This window comes from Haematobia irritans, chromosome 1 (genome assembly GCF_050003625.1).
Source record: "Haematobia irritans isolate KBUSLIRL chromosome 1, ASM5000362v1, whole genome shotgun sequence".
Lineage (NCBI taxonomy): Eukaryota > Metazoa > Arthropoda > Insecta > Diptera > Muscidae > Haematobia > Haematobia irritans.
Window position 1 is genome coordinate 92,827,039 of NC_134397.1, and position 16,410 is coordinate 92,843,448.

The 16,410-nt window shown below is 32.0% G+C and overlaps 1 long non-coding RNA gene across 1 annotated transcript; it reads right to left on the bottom strand.

Annotated features, from left to right (window-relative positions):
• Nucleotides 1–1,070: 1,070 nt before the first annotated feature.
• Nucleotides 1,071–1,631, bottom strand: LOC142240043 (uncharacterized). Its single transcript, XR_012723161.1, has 3 exons — nt 1,542–1,631; nt 1,228–1,486; nt 1,071–1,148 (listed from the first exon to the last, which is right to left on the bottom strand). It is a non-coding gene; the product is annotated as an uncharacterized LOC142240043 (long non-coding RNA).
• Between the last annotated feature and the right edge of the window lie 14,779 nt (nt 1,632–16,410).

The following is a 16,410-nucleotide window of genomic DNA, read 5'->3' on the forward strand; positions in this document are numbered from 1 at the left end:
AACTCACAATTTATAAAACGATGTTAAGAAGTTTTAAGATACCACAACCCAAGTATTTCGATTGTGGATGACAGTCTTTCGTAGAAGTTTCTACGCAATCCATGGTGGAGGGTACATAAGATTCGGCCTGGCCGATCTTATGGCCGTACATACTTGTTCTTTATTGAGCCTTTTTGGGTTACAATGGTTTACAATGCTTTTTTATATTCTTGAAAATTTTGTTAAATACTTAAGACTATAATGTTATATCTTAATAATGTATAATTGTGTTACGGCTCCATGCTTTGTTGTGTAATTTTGTTTTCGTTATTTATTTTAATAAAATTAACTATATAAAGGAATAATGCTCTTGCTCCCGGAGCTTTTATGTTGTGAGCGTTTAAAGAGCTCTTATATACTAATATAAATCATATGGTAACAAAATATATAATAACAAATGATAGAAATAGATCTCAGAAGTACTGAAACAAATAATTTACAATTTTTTATCCTCTATGAGTATTTGGGCTCACTTTTGTATAAAACTGATACCGAGTGTTGAATACTATATTATCCCGTGTAAAAATTGGTGGATCTGGCCAGATATTATTAGATCTCCTGCCATATCTGATTAGATATGATAGTATATGTAGGCAGATCTGGACAGATCCGAAAAATGGTAATATCTGATCAGATCTAATTCTAAAGGAATTAGATCTGACCAGATCTCAAATTTGGCCCACATCTAATTATATCTAATTATATCTAATTTGATATAATTAGATGTTAATATATCTAATTATATATAATTTTATCTACAAATTTCCAAAATTAGTGATATTACAGTAATTAATAAAAAAGATTAATTTTATGTTTTTATAATGAAAAGAGTATTTAATATTATAAGTTGGATCAAACATATGTACATTATATATACACATATATATATATATATATATATATATATATATATATATATATATATATATGTTTAGGTATAAAAGTCTACGAATTAAAAAAAAAAAACAACAGCAACAACAAAATATATATACATAGCCACCAAGGGTTCTGGCATTTAAATTTTCCAAGGCGTTTGTACATTGCTCTCTGCAAACATTTCTTTAAATGAGTCTCGTAATTCCTTTATTTGGCTACTCGGAATGAAAACTCTGAAAAATATAAAATATACAGAAGAATTATCAGTCTAACATATTTGAAGATATATTTGCAAATAATACATATAATTACCAAAATTTGCTTCTCGTACCCAATAATTTAAACCAGCGCTGTATTGAATGGTTTGTGCGAAGCTCCAAATACCATACTATGAAAAATTGCACGGGAATGTATCCGGTTCACAATCCAAATCATCTCCAAATTTGTATTCTTTTTGAAATCGGATAATACTTCCTTCTATCGTAACTTCGGATATGGCCTGGTCACAAATCTTTACGTTGCTCCGCTGTCATCTTTTAATCTTTTCCTGGACTACCACAAATTCATCCTCCTAAAACAGAGAAAATATTCAATATATAAAAATAGGAACAAAACAATAAACTTACCTTCTCATACTCCTTTATCTTCCTCGAAAAATGAGATTTTAAATGAAATAAAAATATGAAACTCGCATTATCAAATATTTGATATAATTTTTTTTTTCAAATTTAATAACAACAGGCGTTGCTAATGGTGATAGTTATGGGGTGACATTTTTGAAGAACAAAAAGACAGTTGTGTCTGAAAGTTAAGCATTTTATGAAGACACTTCAAAATGATATTTAAAAGGGTTCCTTGAAACTGTCACAACATATAAAGATTGTTTGGTTATGTTCACCACTTGTTTTGATGTGCGACCAAACATACGTGCTTGTAAACAAGTATATCACGTTAGTATTCTCGTAACAAACACATTATTTTTACACACAAACATATACAAATATTTTTTTATCCGTGTTACACAGCTGGTTCATGATTTAATGCGATATATATAATTATATATGGAGCTATATATAGTATATATAATTAGATATGATGTCATATATGAAGATATATAATTAGATCTTACCAGATATGACTGATATAAATAGATATAACAACATATATAATGAGATCTTGAATCAGATCTAATCATATATAGCACTATACATAACATATCTCCGTAGATCTATTTATATCTACAACCATATCTGAGCAGATATAATTATATATACTTTGATATTATTAGACATGATTAGATCTCTCAATTTTTACACGGGATAACATAATTTGGTTCTAATTCATTTATAAATCCAATGGGTGAGATATAGTAAGTGTTAAGCCTGTTAAACTTGATTTGTGTTTGGTACATGTTTTGTATATGGGGATTGGTATGTGTGCAAATACGAGTGATAAATTTTCGTAGAACATCGCAAACGTATAATCCTATAGGTGTTACTTTGGAATCTCTATATATTGTGTAGTTTGAGTGTCTTTTACAATTAGATCTAAAATATTTTCCTACACAGTGTCTTAGTGCTTTTCTCACCAAAACCTCAAACTCGTCCATGGCTGTGGGTGATACAGAAAACCATATTGGAGATCCGTAAAGAAGACTTGGTCTTATGCTTGTCTTATATATTAATAATTTGGTTTTTATCAGTAGATATTTATTTAATATTTTAGAGAGAAGGTACAAACATGTATATACTTTGCTCAGAGCTTTTCTTGCGTGAGTGTTGAATTTTAGAAGTTTATCAAACGTGATCCCCAAATACATGACATGATCATAGTCAGAATATTCCCCCTCAAATTGTATGCAGAAGAGTCTGTCGGAAAAGAAACTGTGAAAAATTTTAATAATAGAAATATCGAAACCTATTTGAATCATTTTGTATAATATGCCTTTATGGTTCGCATGGTCGAAGGCTTTTTCAACATCCAAAGATACTGCGACGGTACATTACTTATTTCGTAAGTTGCAAATTACATCATTTTCGAATTTGAGTAAGGCAGCTTCTGTGGAGTGATTTTTCTTAAAACCGAATTGAAGGTTTGGTATATATGCGGGATTTACCCCAATGTCCATCTTCACTATGATAATTTTTTCAAAAAGCTTACCCACGTTCGAAAGCAGGGATATCGGTCTTAAGTTTGTAACTTCTATATTAGACGGCTTTTTCTGCATTTTTGATATTTTCCAGCATTTAGGAAAATATGAATTATTTATGCAGTTGTTGAATATTACGGTAAGGAATTCCAATGCTTTCATAGGAATGGAATATGTATTGTGTCTTAAATATATGCATACTTCTTTGGCTCGGAATACCGCAATCATCAGTGTAAAAACCAATCTTTGGAATTAAACATGTTATTTTGTCATTGTACATATTAGAAATTTCCGACGGTTTTAAACAATTCTTGCGATTGTCAAATGTTGCTTCTTTATGCCAAAATAAATGTTGTTTATTTTCTTACGATTAAAGCCATTTCGTAAAATTGAATGTTAATTTTGTTCAACCATTTAGAATATTCAAGAATTGGACGTTCAGTAAATTGGATTTTCGCTAAATAAAGCTTTCACTGTGTACTATGATTTTTCATTACGTCTACAATATATCTTTAAGTTGTTTTTAGTTTATTTAATACAAATAATATACATGGATTATATTTAAAAATCATGCGTATCCAAACATATGCCTGTTTTCCTTTCAGAGCCGTGTTAATACCACGGAGTGAAATTGACATAGTGAGCGACAACATAAGCAAATAATGCGTTTTACCCACATATATATGGACGTCTGTACATATTTGCTGAATGGAAGTGCAGTATTGCAAGTGTGAAGCATATTTGGACAAAAGAAGTGAACTGTGGCCATTGTACTTTCCTTAATAGCGAGCAGTATATCAGTTCAAACTGTGTCCATGTTTTATTTGCAAAATATTTCAACCAAAGGACAATTCTTGCCCGCTTGACTACACCCACCCGTTACACTGAAAAGGCAAAATGAACTGATGGCAAAGAGAACATTAAAGAAGATGTATGGAAAGCACAGCAAACAGCGATGAAACAGAAATGCATAAATACTATCGGACAATGAACGAAATTAACGACTGAGTCAAGTGTTTACTTTTAATTAATTATGTTGCAAATGGTAATAATGAAAACTACCACACATGCACGCTTTCACCCACACTGCCTTTTGAAAAGTAGGAGGTTCATAGTGGCCACAGTTTGCACCGTCGTTCGTCGTTTCACTTTGGAATGCAATAGGGGTTTAAGATGAAGCTGTATTTGTAAATCTGAAGCTACACACAAAAACAAATATTTATTTTTGGAAGAGTGTTAACAAAAATTTTCCACGTTTTGACCAGAACCGGTTCATACACTCCCGGGACTAGTTATGAACTAGTTCTGGGGTTGATCTATTCCCCGTAGGGTTCTGTTAGTTATTAAGCCGTATCCAACCGAACCGATTCAACTCAGAATTTCACCTCGATCAAGAATATAATGGGGATAATGGGGACATTTTAAGAGCTATAGGAAAATGTTAAAAACACATATATACAGAAAAATGTACGAAATCTTTATTAGTGTAGTTCATAAAATTTAATCATTGAAGATTATTTCATACAAATGATGACCGTGACTGCGCCTCTAATGGCCAATCTGCTTAGTCCAATTTTAGTATACCGGGGCGGCATCTCTAGTGAATAACTTCAAATTTATAGGTACTCTCACCATTTATCGCAGATATCATTTATACATTTTTTGTTTTCTTTTCGCAATATATCACCAAAGGTATTCTCGGACATGTAAATGTCATCCTAATTATAACGGATACTTAAAATCAAAATATGTTTTCTTATTTTCTTACTTTAAACCAAAAATGCAAAATAATCAAAATACGGTATTAGCCTATTTTTGATGCATTTTTATTTTTTTTATTTTTATTTATTTACTCATTATTAAGTTACAATTAAAATTGATAACTTAAAAAAATTTAATGGCTATGACAACTAAGATCTTAAGCTCACAAGGTGTATTTATTACATTTATTCTTTGTAATTATAGATAATATTCTTTGTTTTATAGATAATTATACAATGATGTGTCTTTCAAAAATTTTAGGATTTTACTTATAGGAATTGAAATTAATTCGAGTGGATCACAATTGTGAAAAATTGTGTTTCTAATGAGATCAAATTTAGGGCAATAACATAAAAGATGTTCCAATAGCAATGAATGCGGTATATCACACTCGCGTTTTTTTTCAATATCTCGGTTAATTTAAAGATTGTTTCTTTAAATCAAAGATGTTTTTCTTTGCTTTACTTAAAGCTTCTTTATTTTATAGAAGTTCGTCCTTAATAGTGTGTAAATTCCGTATTCTAAAATGTTGGGTTGTATTAATATTCATATTAGGTCACTGTTTTCCAGTGTTTCATCGCTGGCTTGATCAAATTGCCACAGTCTTCAGTATAGATCTAGCAGGATGAGATCACTCATTTTGAGTCTTATCTACTACACTGAAAAAAAAGCATACTCGGTTCCAAAGATTTTGTCTTTACTTTAACAAATTTGGTATTGATTCCGAGCCAAAGAAGCGGAGAATACAAGTAAGGATACTTTTAAGACACAATTCTCTTTTAAATTTAGGTTTTGTGTACTTGCTTCTAGGAAGCAAATTTTAATTTTTCGCTTTCTCAGCATTTTTACTTCATATGCTATCAAAGTCCTTTAAAAACGAGTTAACGGCAACTTTATTTTCCAAATTAGGACTCGACTTCCAGTAGAAATTATGCTATGTTTGAAGTAAAAAACTTCTTTAAAATAAAGTTTTGAAAAACATGTCCTATATTTGAACGATTTTTTGCTTTGTAGTCAAAATGCAAAAAGACAACAAATTTAAAGACAATTTCATTAAATTTAAAGAATTTTTCTGAATTATTAAAGTCAAGTTGACCTTAGCCTATAAATTTTTTCTTTCATGTTAAGATACCCATTTTTAAGTCAAATCACTTAATTATAAGGACAATACGACTTAATTGAAACGTTTATCGACTTTTGGACAAGGAAAATAACTTTATTTTAGAGAAATGCGTCTTCTATGCTAAGCAAAATTTGTATTCGTATTTTAAAGACACGAAATCTTTGACCTCACGACAATATTTTTTTTAGTGTAAGATGTGTAATGAAACCATCGAAAAAATTGATTTTCATCGATGATTTTGATTTTTCAATTAGTTCTCAATCATCATGCATTGTGTTCATCCTTTTTTTGAAATATGCTCTACCCATCAAAACGGCGTCGTCAAAAAATATTATTAATTCCTACACTGTTTTTGGCGTATTTGAAGCAAAAATAGTTAAAATTTTCCATTAACCCCCATTTTTATGAAGTTCCGTTAGTGCAACGTTATCAAACGAACTTTTAAACCGTAGTATAGACATATCTATCATCGGTTAAAGTTAACCGGATAAAATATATTTCAATTTTTTTTTGTTAACTGTAAAAAATATAAAAATATAAAAAAATACAAAAATATAAAAAAGCTCGTTAAACAAATTAAATTAGAAAACTTTCGGAAGACATTTCCAAAGAGCTTTTAGCGTTGGCTTTCACATTCAAATTTTTTTGCTGGGTTGTTTAATCGATTGTTTTTTTTTTCACAAGACCGATATTTCGATTATCAAAAAGGCGATTTCGATCATGGTGTATACGACGTTTGACGATTGATGATGAATCACAATGAGAAGATAACTCATACGCACCAATGTTTAAATGAGTAAGACATTGATGACCATGCATTCAATACGAAAATACACCTTTAACAGATTTACAAACAAATTGTAATACTTATATGTACCAAGGCCAGTCAATTTGACTGTATATGAGAAGTTCTATTAATTTACTAGGTGGGCTCAGTGCGCGTGACTGGTACCAATTTTTTCTTAATTTTTAAAATTAGGTTTATTTTAGAAAATTTTAACTAAACTGTATTACAAACACGGGTATCACGCCGATTTCAGAAAAATAAATTCAAGAAAATTTATTAGATATACTTATTTTTTTCACTTCTTTTTATTATTGGTAAAATTTACAAATTATAAGAAATTCTGAACTATTTTGTGGAGACACGAATTTAGTTCATCTTTATGCTTAATTTGTGTATAATGTTTCCCGTACGCAAAAAACTATTAAAATCAAGAAAACTTTCTCAAAACAAATTAATTTCATGAATTAAACTAAAGTTAAATTGGCTTTAATGGAATATATTGCTCACTTTTTTTTTGAGTGTATCCCGAAAAAAATCAAAACCAGTGAATGGAGCTGACCTATTTTTGTGAGCGGCGGCTGGCTCCGAATTTTTGTTTGACGGCTAAGACGATATAAATTTGCCTCTTCGGCGCGGAAAATTATCTACTATAAAATTAATTTGAAGTTATCCGAATGTTAATGAGATTAGTTCTACAACCAATCTTACAATCAAATGTTCAAGTTACTCAAATTTTATGAGCTAAATTTTTGCAAAATTATTATAGCAAATTAAGTGATTGATTGTGGGTAGAATGTTCAATATGAGATGAGCTGACATATTCGGCGGAAGCTAAAATCGGCGGTGTGACTCGGCTGCTTCATACTCTTATTTATAATAGCAAACATATTTTAATTAAAAATCTCGTCCCGTGGCAATTACATATCTGGTTGTGACTCCTGTTTCAGAAATGCCAAGGAAATAACATATATCTGCAAAAAATTCTTCATCAGGAATAGGCAATGAAACTTCCAGTAACTGTATTATCAGCGCCAAATGACGTCATTTATTATATCCTCGAATATGGGTTAGGAAATATTTTGATCAGGAAGAAATTGTGAGACCATATAACCTTGACCGTCTGTCAGTGTGTTGTAAGCAAGCACCTAGACACCGTAATTTGTTCCGATTTTCCTGAAATTGGAATTCTAGAGGTATTTATGGTCAAAAATTGATGCGACGTTTATATTGTGTATCGGTCCATGGTTTGGTATACCTCCCATATAAACCGATCTCCAGATTTCACTTGTTGGACTTCTGGAAACGACAAATTTCATCCGATTGACCTGAAATTGGAAATCTAGAGTTATCGTAGATCCATATTAGCTGTTCCGAATATGGTGTGGATCGGTCCATGGTTTGATTTAGCCGTCACATAGACCGATCTCCCGATTTGATTTTACGAAATTGGATTTATCGGTGCATGTTTTGATAAAGCACCCACATAGACCGATCTCCCGTTTTGACTTCTTTGGTTTGTAGAGAGCGAAATTGTTTAAAATCAACTTCGGGAAGCATACGATTTAAGCTGATCTGTTTGGAAGAGTATCTGTCATTAAATTAACCTGAAATTCTATATATTTCTTCGTACCCCGTTACGACGAAGGGTTTTCAAAGGAAACTATTATACTTGATGGGCCATGAATCAAGTATAGTGCGACTGGTATTGTGCATTGCTGGTCTAAAGGCTCTTCTTTCAGCACGTTGCTCTTCGTTTCGTATTTCGCGATTTTCTTTTAAATAATATTGGCGTGAACGTGATATTCGATTCCTGGCTTAATCGTTGTCTTCTGGACACCCCATTTGTATCTGTTGTAAGATTAGCACTCTCATATAATTTGGGTGCCGATCATGGCAATCAATATTCGCACGTGGTCATGGCATTATGTACTGAAATACGTTTTTCATAATTTCATATTTTATTTTTATACCCTCCACCATAGGATGGGGGTATATTAACTTTGTCATTCCGTTTGTAAAACATCGAAATATTAGTCTAAGACCCCATAAAGTATATATATTCTGGGTCGTGGTGAAATTCTGAGTCGATCTGAGCATATCAGTCCGTCCGTCCGTCTGTTGAAATCACGCTAACTTCCGAACGAAACAAGCTATCGACTTGAAACTTGACACAAGTAGTTCTTATTAATGTAGGTCGGATGGTATTGCAAATTTGGTACGTGGTGTTAGTATATTGTCTCTAACAACCATGCCAAAATTGATCCATATCGATCCATAATTATATATAGCCCCCATATAAGCCGATCCCCAGATTTGCCCTCCGGAGCCTCTTAGATGAGCAAAATTCATCCGATCCGGTTGAAATTTGGTACGTGGTGTTAGTATATGGTATCCAACAACCATGCAGGAATTGGTCCATATCGGTCCATAATTATATATAGCCCCCATATAAATCGATCCCCAGATTTGGCTTGCGGAGCCTCTAAGAGAAGCAAATTTCATCCGATCCGGTTGAAATTTGGTACGTGGTGTAAGCATATGATATCGGTTCATAATCATGGTTGCCACTCGAGCCAAAAATAATCTACCAAAATTTATTCTGATAATTGGTTGATAGTTTTGCTGCAAGTAGAGGATGCTGATGAGGAATGTGGTAATTCCGAAACGTGCGTCCATCCAACCATCTTGCAGTCTATAGGGCTTTGCCCAAATAAATTTGACAAACATTCTTTTCCTCTGTTGGTTAAGCTACACTTGTAGTTTAGTCAATGTGTGGTTTTAAGCTGCAATAAAAAACAACAGCAATGCTTAAAGAACAAAACCAACAATAACAAAACAAAAAAAAATATTTCTATAGAAAATCTTGTCGAAATTTTATTTCTATAGAAAATTTAGTCAAAATTTTATTTCAATAGAAAATTTTGTTAAAATTTTATTTCTATAGACAAGTTTGTTAAAATGTTATTTCTGTACAAAATTTTATCAAAATTTTCTTTCTATAGAAAATTTTGTGAAAATTTTATTTCTATAGAAAATTTTGTTAAATTTTTTTTTGTATACAGAAAATTTTGTCAAACTGAATTATATACGTATTTGATCGATCTTTTTTGATTTAATATAACCACGTATGGACTTACATACAATTTAGAAGACGGTGTTAGGAGGTTTTAAGATACCTTGCCATCGGCATGCGTTACCGCAACTTAAGTAATTCGATTGTAAATGGCAGTGTTTAGAAGAAGTTTCTACGCAATCCATTGTTGGAGTAGGGAGGCTGTCGTACCTGTTACTTGATTACTTTCTACATAGCCTTTAATATTACAATTAATTTACCTTCCCAAGCACCTTGGGTTAATTTATTAAAATGTATACAATATTTAATTTAAATAAATTAAACTTCAATTTAATAAGTTATTTTCCCCCACGTAAACAAAAAACAATGAGAAATTATTTATGCCTTATATTGTTTTCCTATAAAAAAATTTGATCAGAAAAAAACACATATTCTATCTGTGACCACAAGCAACAGAAATCAAAGCCCTACAAAATATATCGATTTGCGGTATTTTATACAACATAATAATACACCCAGAAAAAAGTGTCTTCGAAACTATAGGAAAAAATGTTCATCAATTTAGTTTAGCCATTTTATTTCCATTCAGTTAAATTTTTGTGTGAAATAATCAAATTTATTTGTTTCAGTAAAAAAAATCCTAAACTGAAAGCAGTTAGGAATAGTTCATTAACTAGAATAAGGCATGGAATTTTACTAATACTGTTTTCTTCGCTGGGTATAAGAATTTACTACTGAACAAAAAAAATTATTCACTGATAACAAAGCATTCGTAAAAATAAACAAAAACCAAACTAAAACCAAGTTTCCTCAAATTTACTAAAATTTCTTATAAAATTATAATTCTGACATGTGCGTGAAGATAAATTGTAAATTTAACTAGTCGAGACACAAACCAGGTAGTTTTTGCCTGCGCAACTAATGGGTTAATTACAATTTGGGGAGATAAAATATTTAATGAAATTCAGCACTTTCCAACACATTTGCGCAAAATATTTTGATATTAAACGAAAGATCTTGACAAGTACTATAAATACAAGTGGTTGTCATGTTCGAAAGCGTCCCATAAATGTTAGTTTTGCAGCTATATTTTAAAAGTCAGTTTGTCCAACTTGAAATAAAGTTAAACTACGCCCACTGTGCAATACCTGCTCTTGATTTTTTGGTATCAAATGAAAGCCTTTGACGAGTACTATAAACGCAACTGGTTGTCATGTTCGAAAGCATCATAGAAATATCGATTTTTATCAAAAATATAATTAATATGTCAGAATTTAAAATATAGTGCACGCGGGCCCACTGTGAAATACCTGCTCTAAATTTTTTGGTATCAAATGAAAGCTCTTGATGAGTACTATAAATCCAAGTGGTTGCTATATTCGAAAGCATCACAGAAATATCGATTTTTATCAAAAAGAAACTTAGTTTGCACGAAGTTACAATATAGGACACCCGTGCCCCATATTTTAAATTCTGACATATTAATTATATTTTTGATATAAATCGATATTTCTATGATGCTTTCGAACATGACAACCACTTGCGTTTATAGTACTCGTCAAGAGCTTTCATTTGATACCAAAAAATCTAGAGCAGGTTTTGCACAGTGGGCGCTGGTGCGATATTTTCTAAAATTTCGCAAATTAATTTTACTTTTGCTTAAAACAATTTTTTTTGGAAAACTTTCGAAAATAAAAATCACTTGCATTTATAGTACTCATCAAGAGTTTTCATTTAATACCAAACACTGTAGAGCAGGTGTTGCACAGTGGGCCAATGTGCACTTTTTTGAAATTCTAAAAAAGTAATTTTCTTTTTGATAAAAATCGATAGTTTTATGATGCTTTCGAATATAACAACCACTTGGATTTATAGTACTCATCAAGAGCTTTCATTTGATACCAAAAAATCTAGAGCAGGTATTGCACAGTGGGCGTAGTTTAACTTTATTTCAAGTTGGACAAACTGACTTTTAAAATATAGCTGCAAAACTAACATTTATGGGACGCTTTCGAACATGGCAACCACTTGTATTTATAGTACTTGTCAAGATCTTTCGTTTAATATCAAAATATTTTGCGCAAATGTGTTGGAAAGTGCTGATTTTCATTAAATATTTTATCTCCCCAAATTGTAATTAACCCATTAGGTGCGCAGGCAAAAACTACCTGGTTTGTGTCTCGACTAGTTAAATTTACAATTTATCTTCACGCACATAATTCTGACTTCCTTTATTATAGAAAGCTTATCATACATACGAATAACACTTGGCATAGAAAAATATTATAGTTCATTCGTACTAAGAAGTATTCAATCCTTTCAAAACTTAAGGAAACACACTTGTTAGAATATAGGAAATTTTCCTATATTTCTTTAATCTACTTGTAATCGATACCTGTCATCGATGTAATCGATATGTTTGCGCGTGGGTTGTTTTTTTAGTTGGAATCGCGTTGTTATGGAAAGATTATTAATAAATAATATAATAAAAAACAAATAAAATATATAAAATATTTGTTATTTTAAATTAGTGAGAAAAATGTTCGTTTTTTGAGGCCAGTCGATGCTGTTGATTCCAAATAAATATATTTAATATATTAATAAAACATGTCTTTTATTGAAGAAAAAATTGTTTATATAAATACATAAAATCGTATTTAAAAACGAAGGTAAGCAGTTCTAATTTTAAGTAAAAGGTTTACCACAAATATGTAAGATTTGTCCAAATGATTGAAAAAGGTTCAATAAAATCATTCCATATATGAATTCAATTCAGTTAAATTTTTTGATTCTGTAGTATAGTGGTACATAAATATAGGAAAATGTTAACGAATATATGGAATGCATTTTACCTAATTTCATATCGTTCAAACAAATAAAAATGTCTTTGGCGCTATACGAAGTTCAACTTTCTTCACAATGAGTTCATTTTAACTTAAAGAAGGGGTCACTTTTTCCTGGGTGTAAAAATACGATAATTTAAGATCATTCATGTTTAAAAATGTAATAATATTGTATTTGATTGATAAAGGGTGGTTAAAATTTTAATAGCCGATGTTGATTTTGAATAAAACACAAACTATTTAGGAAATTATTGTAATTTTATTTTATTATGATATATTGGTATTACTCAATTATGTATGGAACAAAATATCGGCCAAATGGGCGCCGCGACCTCGGTGGCACACCTTCATCTGATGGTCCAAATTTTCGATGACGCTGAGGCATAATGGAGATTCTATGCCGTTAATGTGCCGAATTATCTCATCCTTTAGCTCTTGAATTACTTTAGATAACGCGGCCATTGAATTTGTTGCGCAAAAGAGCCATTGTTTTGTTAGCTGTGTGGCAAGTGGCACCGTCCTGCTGAAACCACATATCGTCCACATCCATATCTTCCAATTCGTGCCATAAGAAGTTCGTTATCATCTCACGATAGCGAACACTATTCACAGTAACTGCCTGACCGACCTCATTTTGGAAAAATACGGCCCGATGATGCCGCCAGCCCATGAACCGCACCAAAGAGTCACTCTTTGTGGGTGCATTGGTTTTTCGACAATCACTCTTGGATTCTCATTCGCCCAAATGCGGCAATTCTGTTTATTGATTAATCCACTGAGGTGAAAATGTGCCTCATCACTGAAGATGATTTTCTTCGTAAACTGACCATCCACTGCTGCCATTTCTTGGAACCATTCTGCCCATTCACGACATCCATGGTTCAAATTGAGTATGTTTGAAATAGAGAAATGTCAAATCGAATTCGGAAAAAAACTTGACGTTTAGGTGTGGTTCACATTCAACATCGGTCCTTACAATTTAACCACCCTTTATCACAATCTTTTTTAAAAACTAATCTATTCTCAGTGTATGTTAATTTCCTTCTACTTTAAAGGAATTTTTGTTTTTTTGAAGAGCAAAACAATCTGAATTTGTCTTTTTATACCCATAGATATCCACCATAGCATGGTGATGGGGGTATAATAAGTTTGTCATTCCGTATATTCAGGTATATTGGACCACTTTTAGGTATACCCACCATACAATCCGACCGCCAAATTTTGCTTGTGGAACCCCAAGGAGAGCAAATTTCATCCTAGCCGGTTGAACCATGCAAAACTTATTCTATATCGGTCCTTAAGTAAAACTCATCCCTATATTTGACGTACGGAACCACTTGGAGAAGTAAATTTTATGCAACCGGGATGAAATTCGGTACGTGATGTTAGTTTATGCCCTCCAACCAGCGTTGCCAGAATTGTTTCACCAAAAACCGCTAGATTTGTCCAAAAAACTAGCCAAAAAAGCTAAAAAATGTAAAAAAAATAGCTGAAAAAAAAGCTAAATTTTTTTGTATCAAAAGTCACATTTTAATTGAAATTTAACAAGCTTAAAGGCTTTATTTCAGTTAAAATGCATATTATTTTAATTGTATTCATTTTATTTCCATTTCTGTGAGACTGTAAGAAAATATATGTCATATTAGCTCTGTTTGCGTACTCGATACATTTTGATTCCTATCACAAACTTTATTCCTTCATTTATATTTCCTAGTAAAAACTTTTTTCCCGGTAAACTTGCAATTATCAGCTGGTTAATCATCAACAAGTCCAATGTCACATAGAACTGCATTAGAAAATATCAATATATTTCGTTTTAACTGAATTAATGATAAATTCGTGAACGTGTACACTAGATAGGGTCACGGCCTAAAGGAAAAAAAAAGTTGATGCGGTCACCCCCCAGTTTTGTAGCATATTCGAAGACAATTTCAGAACACCAAAACTTTTTTTTCCGTGCACCCTACGACCCCCCGAAATACAATTTATTGTGCTGTGTCGTCATTTGAAGTCCGATCGAAAAGAAACGCATATCGTTGTTCGTGGTTGATCAGGGGATATATTTCGTGCATTGGTCTTTTTTGACTCCGACGTCAAGTTTGATTTTTAATTTTTTTATTTCGCTTCGTATACCCCTACGATGCCCATTTCTGATAACCATTATAAAGATCTTAACAAAATATGGAACTTTTGCTTTTGAAGTATTTACTTATATTCATAAACAAAAAAGTTACAGAGATTTTAAAAAGTCAATAGGTCACCCTACACACCACCAAATAGTTTTTGCTGTGTTGTCATGATGTCCGATCGAAACCACATGCACATCGTTATTCACATCTACGAAATTAATTTATAAGGCATTTAGAACACAAAACCTGTTTATCTGTAAATTTCTAACGGTACCTTTGTATACATACTCGTTGTTTGCACTACGGCATTTTCTGCGTTATGCAAAGTGCATGTGTTTTTACTAGAACAATTTGAGAGCCTACTGTTTTAAAATTCTAACAATCACTTTCGCTACATGATTTTTTAAGTCTGTCCATATTTTTGTGAGAGAAGGCTGTTGTTTTCACTTTTTTCAAATACTTCTTCTCTTCTCTCACAAAAATATGGACAGACTTAAAAATCATGTAGCGAAAGTGATTGTTAGAATTTTAAAACAGTAGGCTCTCAAATTGTTCTAGTAAAAACACATGCACTTTGCATAACGCAGAAAATGCCGTAGTGCAAACAACGAGTATGTATACAAAGGTACCGTTAGAAATTTACAGATAAACAGGTTTTGTGTTCTAAATGCCTTATAAATTAATTTTGTAGATGTGAATAACGATGTGCATTGGTTTCGATCGGACATCATGACAACACAGCAAAAACTATTTGGTGGTGTGTAGGGTGACCTATTGACTTTTTAAAATCTCTGTTTTTTGTTTATGAATATAAGTAAATACTTCAAAAGCAAAAGTTTCATATTTTGTTAAGGTCTTTATAATGGTTATCAGAAATGGGCATCATAGGGGTATACGAAGCGAAATAAAAAAATTAAAAATCAAATTTGACGTCGGAGTCAAAAATGACCAATGCACGAACTATAGCCCCTGATCAACCACGAACAACGATATGCGTTTCTTTTCGATCGGACTTCAAATGACGACACAGCACAATAAATTGTATTTAGGGGGGTCGTAGGGTGCACGGAATAAAAAAAGTTTTGGTGTTCTGAAATTGTCTTCGAATATGCTACAAAACTGGGGAGTGCCCGCATCAACTTTCATTCTATTTCTCATTATTTAGATTTGAGAATTAGCCATTGTTAAAACACTCTTGTGCGCTGGTGCGTTGTCTTGATAAAAATAATTTTTTTTGTGTTGTAAGCCAGGACGTTTTTCTCGAATTTGTCAATTTAATTGATTCAAAAGGTTGCAATAGTACTCTGAATTTATTGTTTTACCATTTTGCAGATAGTCAATCAATAAAATACCTTTGAAGTCCGAAAAAACCACTGCCAAAACCTTACCAGCCGATTGAACTGTTTTTGCCTTCTTTGGGGCACTTCCTCCAGCTTCAGTCCATTGTTTGGATTGGTCTTTTGTCTCTGGAGTATAGTGGTGGATCCATGTCTCATCAACAGTTATGAAACGACGCTTAAAATCCATTTTATTTCGCTTAAAACGATGCAAACAAGCTTGAAAAATGTTCATTCTTATGCGTTTTTGATCGACTGTTAACAAATGCGGTAGCCATCTTGCAGAAAGCTTT